The following is a 13087-nucleotide window of genomic DNA, read 5'->3' as shown; positions in this document are numbered from 1 at the left end:
TTTGCCCGGTGAAGCCCTGCTGCAACTGCTGCAACACCGAATTGCCAGATCTCCAATCAACAGAGAAGCTCCTTCAAAGATGGCTTCTTCCCTTGAGTTGGTGGGACCAATCAGCTCAGAAAACACCTGGATACCATTCTCAAGGCTGGTTAAGGGAGAGGGACAACAGTTTTGTGTTTTGAAGCAACAGCTACTTGAACTGAAGTGACTCCATCTTGTTTGTTCCGACAACGATCCCGTGCAGTGCAGGAGTCCCCCGACGTCCTCCCTCTTGTCCCCACGACTGAGGCTCAGGGACAGTGAGATCTGCAGGAACTGCCAGGAACCAACGTCTACAGCTACATCTTTGTTCTTCATACCAAGGTACTGTGCCATCTGGTTCAGAGATCCTAACTCTTCAGTAGGCCTGCAAAGGTGCTACGACCCCAGGAGTGGAGGTACCATCCATTCCCAAAGCCTACTCGGTGCCCAGCACAAAAACCACCTTCGGAAGCACCCAGGAATCGTCCTGTGGCTCACCAGCTTCGTTTTTGGGCTACCAGGTTATTTTCGTTGCTGTTCTGAGTTTCCGTCTGAAACTTGTCACACCCTCAGCTGTCACTGCATCGACACCCTCTGCGAAACTCTGGCATCCTAGCACCAAGGGGCCCGAGAAAGACCAGAAAGTCCGACCGCGGCTACTGAGTCCTGCTGCATCGCTGTGCGCGGCGTGCACAGTCCGAAACCTGCTTTTCGGACCCGCCTCCAGTTCCGAGAAGGGCGCTGCATTGTTTGTTTCTGCATTTCTTCATCAAGAGTCCTTGCACCAGCAAAAGATCCTAACCAGAGAATCACTCGAACCTGCAACCCTTGAAAATCGAGGACCCTGGATTTGGCGGTAAAAGCAAGCCAGGACACCCTTCCTTTGTTCTGGAAAGTCTTGGGAAGATTTGGAGTGAGGGGGGTAAGTTCCTGAGCTTTTAACATACCCCTTCACTCCCATTATAAGTCAATGGACTTATAATAACCTTTATTCTAACACTATTCGCTTTGCCATTACTTGCCTTGGCAAGACTTCTGACTGTTGGGAGTGATTTTGGGCACTTGTCTATATTGAACTCTGCCTCTAAGAGTCCATCACTGGACCCCAGAGACCCTACCTACATTTTCTCCTGCCTCCTGAGTTCTGTGTCTTTGTATCCTGAACAATAGGGCACAAGGCCCCAGGCAACTTAGGGTTGGACAATATTAGTTAGGGACCATCTCTGTGGACCTTTTTGTGTGTGATGCTCACCTATTCATTCCTTTGCAGGAGTATTTTGATTTGTATTATGCACTTGAACCTGTGATTGTATATATGTATTTTAGTTTGATGGTATTGGTTGATAGGTCTACCTGCTTGTATTAATTTTTCTTAAAGTGTGTTTGGCCATTAGTAAATAACTGTATTTTTATACATCCTGTCTAAGTGTAATTTGTGACCCCCATTGTGTGAACTCATTGTGGACCCTTTACACTCTCACCCCTCTGAAGAACTTAGCCTAGACCGCCTGTCACTGCTACCTTAAACTGGATTGGCTACAGCTTCCCAGAGTTGTCCCTGTTACAATATAGATTGGCCTTCTTTACATCTGTCCACCAGGCCAGAGTATAGAAAATCAGTCTTAACACACTGGAACAACAGGAGGAGGGCAAGTTTCTGTTAAATCAGTTTGCCTCCCCGTTTTCACTGTCACCAGGCCTGGCCCTTTGGGGCCAGCATGATATTCGCACTGGTGACTGTCTACCTGTTAAGAGCAGAAGTTTCAGGATGTCAGATCCCACATAAAGAATGAGGTCAACAAGATGCTTGATCTTGGGGTAATAGAGCCCTCTACTAGTCCATGGTCTAGCCCAGTTGTGCTTGTACCAAAGGCAGGATCCAAGGAGTTGAGATTCCATGTGGACTATAGAGCTCTTAATGTAGTCACTAAGACTGATGCCCATCCTTTGCCAAGGACAGATGCGCTGGTGGGTAGACTTGGTGCAGCCAAGTACCTCAGTACATTTGATCTGACCTCAGGCTATTGGCAAATAGCCCTGACAGACCATGCCAAGGAGAAAACTGCATTCTCAACCCCAGCAGGCCTCTACCAGTTTAAGGTTATGCCTTTTGGATTAAATAATGCTCCTGCAACATTCCAAATGATGGTTAATCAAGTTCTGAATGAGATGGATGACTTCTGCATGGCATACTTGGATGACATTGCAGTGTTTAGCCCTACTTGGAAAGAACATATTGACCACCTAGAATATGTCTTGCAGGCTCTTGAGCAGGCCCATCTGACCATAAAGGAAAGTAAATGTCAAATTGGTCAGAGTAAAGTAGTCTACCTTGGACATGAGGTAGGATGAGGTGAAATAAGGCCATTGCCTAGCAAAGTACAAGCCCTACAAGACTGGGCCATCCCTACTACTCCTCAAACCCAAGTGAGAGCCTTACTAGGCCTCACAGGTTACTATAGGAACTTCATTGAGAACTAGGGGACCATGGCTTCTCCCTTAAATGCGATCTCCTCACCCGAATAACCCAAGAAGGTCAGATGGAATGAGGAGTGCACAAAGGCCTTTGATGGACTTAAGACAGCCCTTTGTCAAGCTCCAGTCCTAAGAGCTCCTGACTACAACCAAACCTTCATTGCGCAGACAGATGCCTCCAATACAGGTATAGGTGCAGTTCTGAGTCAGCTGGATGAGAAAGGCAGGGAAAACCCAATCTGCTTCATCAGTTGGAAACTGAAGGAACCAGAAACAAGGTGGGCAACCATTGAAAGAGAATGTTTTGCTATTGTGTGGTCACTGAAGAAGTTTAGGCCATACTTGTATGGATCTACTTTTGTGATTCAGACTGACCACCAACCCTTAAGATGGTTAATGCAGATGAAAGGGGAGAACCCAAAACTATTGAGATGGTCATTAAGCCTACAAGGGTTTGATTTTACCATTGAACACAGGTCAGGGTGCAATCACCAAGATGCTGATGGTCTCTCCAGAATGTTTGACTGACTTGAGTAAGGAGATTCATGCAGGAGTGGATTAAATCCTCCTTTTCCTTAGTCTGTGGGGGACGAGTGTTAGGGAGAATTCTCAAAAATGTGCTAATTTCCCTTCACCTTAGAGACCCCCAGCAACTTTGCTGGATTTTGAGGACTTGATTCTTTTCCATGGAAAGAGTGTGAGCCTTTTTTTCCCACTCTTTCATGTGTTTTGATGTGTGTTTTACATTTGTGTTCTCTGATTATGGAGCTTTTAGACAACTCCATATGCATCATCCTTTTATGTGTGTTACACAGCACCTTCAGTGCAGTGACACAGGGATGTCTTCCCAAGGTTTAAATACCTTCTCTGTGATAAACTACTGTTTCCCAGAGAATGTAAAGTTAAATTGACTTTACTAGTCTTTTTAAATTCATAGACCCAGCACACACTATCTTCCTATAGAGTGCTGGACGGGTTGCTTAGTGTCCCCTGTGTCTAAACACTCTTGTCAAATGCTACCCTTTTCCATTGAAATGGTTGGTGGCAGTGGTTTCGGAAAAAACAACTATAATTTTTCCCGACCGCGAACACTGGTAGCTAAAAATCAGGGAAGCCATGTTTTTTAATGTGGTGCCCAAGACTTCTCTGTAAAAACAGACTCCGGTCATCTTTTTTCGCCGTTTCTTTGTGAAAAGGTCCTTCTGGGGTTTAATTCTGCACGCCAAACCAGGTTTTGTACCTTTGTTCGTGAGTCTTTGGTGGGCTTCAGGACTGAAGTCCGCCCTTGGCGTCTGAGTGTCTGGTGTGGGCAGGAAGTGAGGGAGGTGCCCGAAACTTCTTGTGCTTAGTCTTCTAGGAGACCCAAATGCACTCTGGCGTGATTGGCTCACAGACTGGCCGGGAAGGACAGCCACCCTGCTGGGTGAGTGATAGCTCGGCTGGAATGAATGGGAGGAAACTGTTTAAAAGGCGAGTCTCCAGGACTGGAAGGCAGAGTCGACCACTGGAATGAAAGAACCGAAGACAAGCTGGAAGAGGACGACTGCTGCAACCATTGGACCGTTGGCTTGCCCGGTGAAGCCCTGCTGCAATTCCAAATTGCCAGATCTCTATTCGACAGAGAAGCTCCTTCAAGGACAGCTTCTTCCCTTGTGCTGGTGGGACTAATCAGCTCATAAAACACCTGGATACCATTGTCAAGGCTGGTTAAGGTTTAATCAAGGAGAGGTACACCAGTTTTCTGTTTTGAAGCAACAGCTACTTGAACTGAAGTGACTCCATCTTGTTTGCTCCAACGACGATCCTGTGCAGTGCAAGAGTCCCCGGACGTCCTCCCTCTTGTCCCCACGACTGAGGCTAAGGAACAGTGAGATCTGCAGGAACTGCCAGGAACCAATGTCTACAGCTACATCTTTGTTCTTCATACCAAGGTACTGTGCATCCGGTTGAGAGATAATAACTCTTGCGGTGAAAGTTCGTGAAACTTTCCCAACTTGCAGGCCTAATCAGCTTGTGACCCAGCATATCTTCCTTTTTCACCTAAACTACTTCAGAGAACCTTTACAAAGACTTCTCCACTTGTTACCAGAACTGTTCTGTCCTATCCAAGAACACTAGAGTATTGACTTTGGCGTGGACTATTGAATTGGACTGACCCTCCTGGTACACTGAACCTTTGCATTGCCTATGAGAAGTATTTTCTAACCCTTTGTACAAACCTCTGCTTTTTATTCCCATTGAAAGTCATTGAAGTGCTATTTTGCTCCTTTTTCATGCGGTGATCAATCTGTCTGTACAACTTAGAGTTGGTTACTGTAGTGTATTGGTGTTTAATATTAAGTTGATTTCTACTAGTGAATGATTTCCAAATGATTGTGTAAATAAATGTATAGTTTTACCAAGAAACAGTAGAGAGTAAGGGGCCGATTCATGGAACAAATGTGCGCCGAAAATCGTGGCGCAAGGTGGCACAAGCATGAAAAAGCAAGTGCACGTGCACGCGTGTGATTCATGGAAGTGCCTGCGCGTGTTTTCCCTGTGCTGAGCGCCAAATCCGTGCGTGGCGCATACAGACGCACACGTCATTGCAACATCCACGAAAAAGCACGTCCATGCAGGGAAACGCCTGCACATGTTACTTCACATTCGCGCTTACGCACTAAGGGCCTTTCCTCTAATTACACGCTGACGTGCAGTTTTTTCACGTGCCAAATCACTCCGTATCATGCTGGCCACGCGAAAACACACGGAAGACCATGCTCCTGCCCAGAAAGCTGCATCACTGCCCCCCAGAGCCCCGAGCAGCCTCCCACAAGCCAACTGCTGCTGCCTACCTGCCTGCTGCCACCCTGCTCTGCCATTTGGTGCCTGCACAGCTGCCATCTGCAGGGGTCCAGTTGCTGTGACCACCTCTGCTGAAACAGAAGACTCCTGACTGGTGTGGCATCACTCCACAGCCCAGCCCCAGGACCCCGTTGCCCACCCACACCTGCCTCGGGGGTCGCCATGTCGGGGCAAACACCCTCAGAGACCACTGGCGACCAGAGAGCCAGAGAGGCAGAGGGCTACCAGCTTCAATGACAAGGAAGTTGGTATCCTGGTGGAGCAAGTTCTGGGGCATTATGATGCCCTCTTCACATTATTGCGCGCCGACAAGGAAGGACAGGAGAGGATCTGGGAGGACATAGTGGGTGCCATCAATGCGGAGGGGGTGGCACCCCGCGACATCAAATACGTCCGGAAGCGCTGGGAGAACTACAAATCCAGGATCCTCAAAAAGGCCTGGTGCCTCTTGGAGGCAGCGGATGCAGTGGGGCACCGGGCTCAGTTTACCAACCAGCAGATGAGGGTCCTGGAGCGCATTCGCCCAGTGCTTCACCACCAGATCCTCAGGATGCAGGCCTGTGCATTCACGTTTGAAATAGTGGATGTTGAAGCATGGTGGTAGTTAGCGACTCGGCTGCATGTGTGACATGGGTCATGTATGGATCTGTGTGTGTAGGGAAATGACAGTGCTGCATGTGAATCTAGTCAGGCGTGACCCACATGGATGGTGTATGTGTTACAATGCATCATGCTGAGCAGCATGCAGAATTCACACATGTATGCATGTCTGTGTCTGTACCTTGACATGTTTGTGGTGTGATAGATGTGTGCTGCTGTCATGGACATGCATGATGTACATGTCCGTGTGTCAGAGTAGTGTGTGCACCATGGATGCATGACACATGTCCGTGATGATGTGTTGAATCACTGATACAGCCTACTCATCCTTGTAACCCTGTGTCTGTGGGCATACGGGGCCAGATGCATGACCCTCCAGTGATGCGTGTGAATGTGATCAGCATGTCCCATGATGCATGTGAGTTTCATCCCACCATTGGATGTATCTACGGTGCAGTGGACATGGATGCACGTTTTTGTTGCATGTGCCATGCCGGTTCCTGCATGTGTGTTACCTGCACTGACCCATGTGTTGGTGGGAGACATGATGGAAGTGACGTTTGACAGTGCCACTCATGTGCTATTGCTTTCTGTCTAGGGGTCTATTGTACAGTACCCTGATGCTTGTGTTCAATGTCTCCCTTTACACAGTGGCGAGTGAAGAAGAGGGCGGAGACGGCGCTGTGGAGGAAAGCGGCGGGGATGCCCCCACCGGCCGGTGACGCAAGCCACAGTCGCCCTCCCAGGAAATTCCATCATCGGGGAGCGAGGGGACTGATGCCGCGTCTGCCACTACGGCTGCAGCGGAAGGCAGCGGAAGGGGCGGATGAGCCCCCACAGGGGCTTGCTACGGCGGAAGACGGTGTGGAGCCATCCAGGTTGGTGGTGTGTATAGAGGAGGAGGAGGCCGCTACAGAGCCGCAAATGGGGCCTGGTGGGGGTGGTACCATTGGTGTAAGTGGTGCAGTCCAGGGGCAGGGTCAGGAGGTAGTACAGGTCGCCGCGGAGGTGCCTGTGCATGTCTCTGTCCCTGACACTGTGACTGCATCACCATGCATCAGCAGGGATGCCCCGTCCCAGGCCCGTCCGCAGGTAGGAGGGAGGTCCACATCATCTGGCACTCCTCTACCTGCGGATGAGGGGACCCGTGACCGGATGGCGAAAGGCCTGGCGCGAGCGTGGTACGAGTATTCTGAGGGGTGCGTGTGAAGTTTTACACGCGATAGGCCTGGCGCGAGCGGGATACGTGTATTCCGTGGGGTGCGTGTGAAGTTTTATATGTGATAGGCCTGGTGCGAGCGGGGTACGTGTATTCCGAGGGGTCAGCGGGGAGTTTTACACGCGAAAGGCCTGGCGCGAGCGGGGTACGTGTATTCCGAGGGGTGCGTGTGAAGTTTTATACGCGATAGGCCTGGCGCGAGTGAGGTGCGTGTATTCTGAGGGGTGCATGTGATGTTTTACATGCTATTGGCCTTGCGCGAGCAGGGTATGTGTATTCCGAGGGGTGCGCGGGGAGTTTTACATGTGATAGGCCTGGCGCGAGTGGGTTACGTGTATTCCGTGGGGTGCGTGTGAAGTTTTACATGCGATAGGCCTGGCGCGAGCGGGGTACGTGTATTCTGAAGGGTCCATGGGGAGTTTTACACGCGATAGGTGTTAGGGAGAATTCTCATTTTATGGCTAATTTCCTTTACCTATAGAGTCCCCCAGCAGCTTTGCTGGATTTGAAGGGGTTGTTTCTTTTTGCCTGCTAAGAGTGAGACTCTTTTTCCCACTCTTAGGCATTTTTGCTATGTGTGTTCTAGGCTATTTTTGTGTTTAATGTCTATGGGATTTTCTCAACCCCATAGGAACCATCTTTATTCATATGTGTTACACAGCACCCTCAGTGCAGTGACACAGAGGTGTCGTAGCGACCCCCAAACATAGACTCCATAACCTGGGACTGACTACTGTCTCCCAGGGTATGTAAAGTCCCAATTGACTTTACTAGTCAATCCCTATGAACTAAACCAGTACAACCCATCTTACTATGGAGGTACTGGAAAGGGTTAATAGTTTTTCCCTTATGTTCATTTTCGAGAGGGTACCGTACAGTCCCTCTCTCAAAAGTTTCTGGCTGGTGGCAGTGGTTACTACCAGAAATATTCAACCGCGAATATTCCCCTATGGGATTTTCCCATTGTTCGAGGCTACCACTTTTTCTGACAGCCTCTAACATACCGCTGGTGCATTTCAATATTAAACTTTAAACTTTAATATAACTTCTTTCTCGTGTCTTTCTCTAAACTCCTAACCCAGGTCGGGGATCCTTTGTTCGTCCTTTTGGCGGGCTCCTGCCGAGAAGCCCTCCTTTCGGCGCCACTGAGTCTGGGGTGGGTCCATTGTGTGGGAGGGGCAGTAGGACCCCTGGACAGGGTAACCTCAGCAACCCATGTCATACTCTATCTTGAGAGGCTGGAGGGTCTCCCGTCAGGATGACCACTCCACTGTGTGAGTGACATCTAGGCTGTATTAATGGGGATCTTTTTGCATAAAAGCAGGGTCCTGGGGACTGGAAGAGCAAGACGTCGCCACTGGAACTAAGAAGCCGAAGAGGAGAGAAGCCAAAGACATCTGCAACGACTGAACCATCGGTGAAGCCATGCTGCAGCGTCTCACCACTTTTCTCCACACAAGGAGAGAAGATCTTCATCTGCAAGAGCCTTCTTCGCTTGAGCTGGTGGGGCCAATCAGTTTGCCAATCGCCTTCCCGGACCTGCCTTGGTCGAATCTCCCGTACCCTGTACTCGGAGGCCGGATAGCCAGATACCAGTCCACCCGGACCGTGATTTAAAGGAGCATGCCTTTTATTCGTCGGGCAGCACCGCGGCTGGTTTCATCCCTGGGTAGTGCAGTAACTCGAACCTTACTCCACGATGAGAGCCTCTCTTCCTCTGCTGGATCACCCGAACTGCAGGAACTACCAGGAACAACCGCCACCGCAGGAGCCACTTCTTCATTTAAAGGTACATTGTTCCGCCAGGCCGCCCTTTCTTCGCGGTAGCACTAAATGTGTTTTAAATCCTTTACCTACCTGTTGGGTTGGCCGCCCATCTCTCTTAATATTGTCTTTTCAACTTCTGCATCCACCTTTTCAAAATCGGTAACCAAAGACTTGACTGCAGCTAAGAGAACATTTTGCTCCTGGGCCCTTGCCCTGTACCACTGACTCTGGCACAGGCCTACTGACTCAGGCTACATTTGTTAGATCTGCCTTCTTTAGATTGATTCTCACTTAGAACTGTGTTGGTGCACCTACTTCTTATAACTACCCTTTTCTTCCCCTTTCTAAACCTTATCTTATCTTGATGTCATGGAAAACCATAGGGACAGATGACCAGCAGAGCAGATGAGGGGGGATGGCATGGCAGACCAGAGGGACAGCTGACCAGCAGACGAGATGAGAGGGGATGGCATGGCAGACCAGAGTGACTGCTGACCAGTGGACCAGATGAGAGGGGATGGCATGGCAGATCAGAGGGACAGCTGACCAGCAGACAAGATGAGAGGGGATGGCATGGCAGACCAGAGTGATTGCTGACCAGTGGACCAGATGAGAGGGGATGGCATGGCAGACCAGACAGACTTTGACCAGCAGACCAGATAAGGGCGGGATGGCATGGCAGACCAGAGGGACAGCTGAACAGTGGACCAGATGAGGAGGGATGGCATGGCAGACCAAAGGGACAGCTGACCAGTGGACCAGATGAGGGGGATGGCATGGTGGACCAGAAGGACAGCTGACCAGCAGACCAGATGACGGAAGGGTGGCATGGCAAACCAGAGGGACAGCTGACTGAAAGACCAGATATGGGGGGATGTCATGGCAGACCAGAGGGACAGCTGATTAGTGGACCAGATGAAGGGGAATGGCATGGAAGACCAGAGGGACAACTGACCAGTAGACCAGATGAGGGGTAATGGCATGGAAGAACAGAGGGACATCTGGTCAGTGGACCAGATGGGGGTTGGCATGGAAGACCAGAGGGATAGCTGACCAGCAGACCAGATGAGAGGGGATGGCATGGCAGACCAGATGGACTGCTGCCCAGTGGACCAAACAAGGGGGGTGGCATGGCAGACCAGAGGGATTGATGACCAGAAGACCAGATGAGGGTGGATGGCATGGCAGACCAGATGGACATCTGACCAGCAGACCAGATGAGAAGGGATGGCATGGCAGGCCAGATAGCCAGTGGACCAGATTAGGGGGGTGGCATGTCCAACCAGAGGGAAAGATGACCAGCAGACCAGATGATCTGGGATGGCATGGCAGACCAGAAGGACAGCTGACCAGAGGACCAGATGAGGGAACGGTGGCATGGCAAACCAGAGGGACAGCTGACCAGAAGACCAGCTATGTGGGGATTGCATGGCAGACCAGAGGGACAGCTGATTAATGGACCAGATGGGGGGGATGGCATGGAAGACCAGAGGGATAGCTGACCAGCAGACCAGATGCGAGGGGATGGCATGACAGATCAGAGTGACTGTGGACCAGCAGACCAGATGAGAAGGGATGGCATGGCAGACCAGAGTGACTGCTGACCAGTCGACCAGATGAGAGGGGATGGCATGGCAGACCAGAAGGACATCTGACCATTGGACCAGATGAGGGGGGAAGGCATGGTGGACCAGAAGGACAGCTGACCAGCGGACCAGATGAGGGAAGGGTGGCATGGCAAACCAGAGGGACAGCTGACCAGAAGACCAGCTATGTGGGGATGGCATGGCAGACCAGAAGGACAGCTGATTAATGGACCAGATGAGGGGGAATGGCATGGAAGACCAGAGGGACAACTGACCAGCAGACCAGATGAGGGGAAATGGCATGGAAAAGCAGAGGGATATCTGGTCAGCGGACCAGATGGGGGGATGGCATGGAAGACCAGAGGGATAGCTGACCAGCAGACCAGATGCGAGGGGATGGCATGACAGATCAGATTGATGGCAGACCAGCAGACCAGATGAGAGGGGATGGCATGGCAGACCAGAGTGACTGCTGACCAGTCGACCAGATGAGAGGGGATGGCATGGCAGACCAGACAGACTTCTGACCAGCAGACCAGATAAGGGGGATGGCATGGCAGAAAAGAGGGACCGCTGACCAGTGGACCAGATGAGGAGGGATGGCATGGCAGACCAAAGGGACAGCTGACCAGCAGATGAGAGGGGATGGCATGGCAGACCAGAGTGACTGCTGACCAGTGGACCAGATGAGAGGGGATGGCAGATCAGAGGGACAGCTGACCAGCAGACAAGATGAGAGGGGATGGCATGGCAGACCAGAGTGATTGCTGACCAGTGGACCAGATGAGAGGGGATGGCATGGCAGACCAGACAGACTTTGACCAGCAGACCAGATAAGGGCGGGATGGCATGGCAGACCAGAGGGACAGCTGAACAGTGGACCAGATGAGGAGGGATGGCATGGCAGACCAAAGGGACAGCTGACCAGTGGACCAGATGAGGGGGATGGCATGGTGGACCAGAAGGACAGCTGACCAGCAGACCAGATGACGGAAGGGTGGCATGGCAAACCAGAGGGACAGCTGACTGAAAGACCAGATATGGGGGGATGGCATGGCAGACCAGAGGGACAGCTGATTAGTGGACCAGATGAGGGGGAATGGCATGGAAGACCAGAGGGACAACTGACCAGTAGACCAGATGAGGGGTAATGGCATGGAAGAGCAGAGGGACATCTGGTCAGTGGACCAGATGGGGGTTGGCGTGGAAGACCAGAGGGATAGCTGACCAGCAGATCAGATGAGAGGGGATGGCATGACAGATCAGAGTGACTGCTGACCAGCAGACCAGATGAGAGGGGATGGCATGGCAGACCAGATGGACTGCTGCCCAGTGGACCAAACGAGGGGGATGGCATGGCAGACCAGAGGGACTGATGACCAGCGGACCAGATGAGGGTGGATGGCATGGCAGACCAGATGGACATCTGACCAGCAGACAAGATGAGAAGGGATGGCATGGCAGGCCAGATAGCCAGTGGGCCAGATTAGGGGGGTGGCATGTCAAACCAGAGGGAAAGATGACCAGCAGACCAGATGATCTGGGATGGCATGGCAGACCAGAAGGACAGCTGACCAGAGGACCAGATGAGGGAAGGGTGGCATGGCAAACCAGAGGGACAGCTGACCAGAAGACCAGCTATGTGGGGATTGCATGGCAGACCAGAGGGACAGCTGATTAATGGACCAGATGAGGGGGAATGGCATGGAAGACCAGAGGGGCAACTGACCAGCAGACCAGATGAGGGGAATGGCAGGGAAGAGCAGAGGGATATCTGGTCAGCGGACCAGATGGGGGGATGGCATGGAAGACCAGAGGGATAGCTGACCAGCAGACCAGATGCGAGGGGATGGCATGACAGATCAGAGTGACTGCGGACCAGCAGACCAGATGAGAAGGGATGGCATGGCAGACCAGAGTGACTGCTGACCAGTCGACCAGATGAGAGGGGATGGCATGGCAGACCAGAAGGACATCTGACCATTGGACCAGATGAGGGGGAAGGCATGGTGGACCAGAAGGACAGCTGACCAGCGGACCAGATGAGGGAAGGGTGGCATGGCAAACCAGAGGGACAGCTGACCAGAAGACCAGCTATGTGGGGATGGCATGGCAGACCAGAAGGACAGCTGATTAATGGACCAGATGAGGGGGAATGGCATGGAAGACCAGAGGGACAACTGACCAGCAGACCAGATGAGGGGAAATGGCATGGAAAAGCAGATGGATATCTGGTCAGCGGACCAGATGGGGGGATGGCATGGAAGACCAGAGGGATAGCTGACCAGCAGACCAGATGTGAGGGGATGGCATGACAGATCAGATTGATGGCAGACCAGCAGACCAGATGAGAGGGGATGGCATGGCAGACCAGAGTGACTGCTGACCAGTCGACCAGATGAGAGGGGATGGCATGGCAGACCAGACAGACTTCTGACCAGCAGACCAGATAAGGGGGATGGCATGGCAGACAAGAGGGACCGCTGACCAGTGGACCAGATGAGGAGGGATGGCATGGCAGACCAAAGGGACAGCTGACCAGCAGATGAGAGGGGATGGCATGGCAGACCAGAGT

Source organism: Ambystoma mexicanum, chromosome 4p (assembly GCF_040938575.1).
Source record: "Ambystoma mexicanum isolate Mex_15411 chromosome 4p, UKY_AmexF1_1, whole genome shotgun sequence".
NCBI lineage: Eukaryota > Metazoa > Chordata > Amphibia > Caudata > Ambystomatidae > Ambystoma > Ambystoma mexicanum.
Note: the sequence above shows the minus strand (reverse complement) of the source record.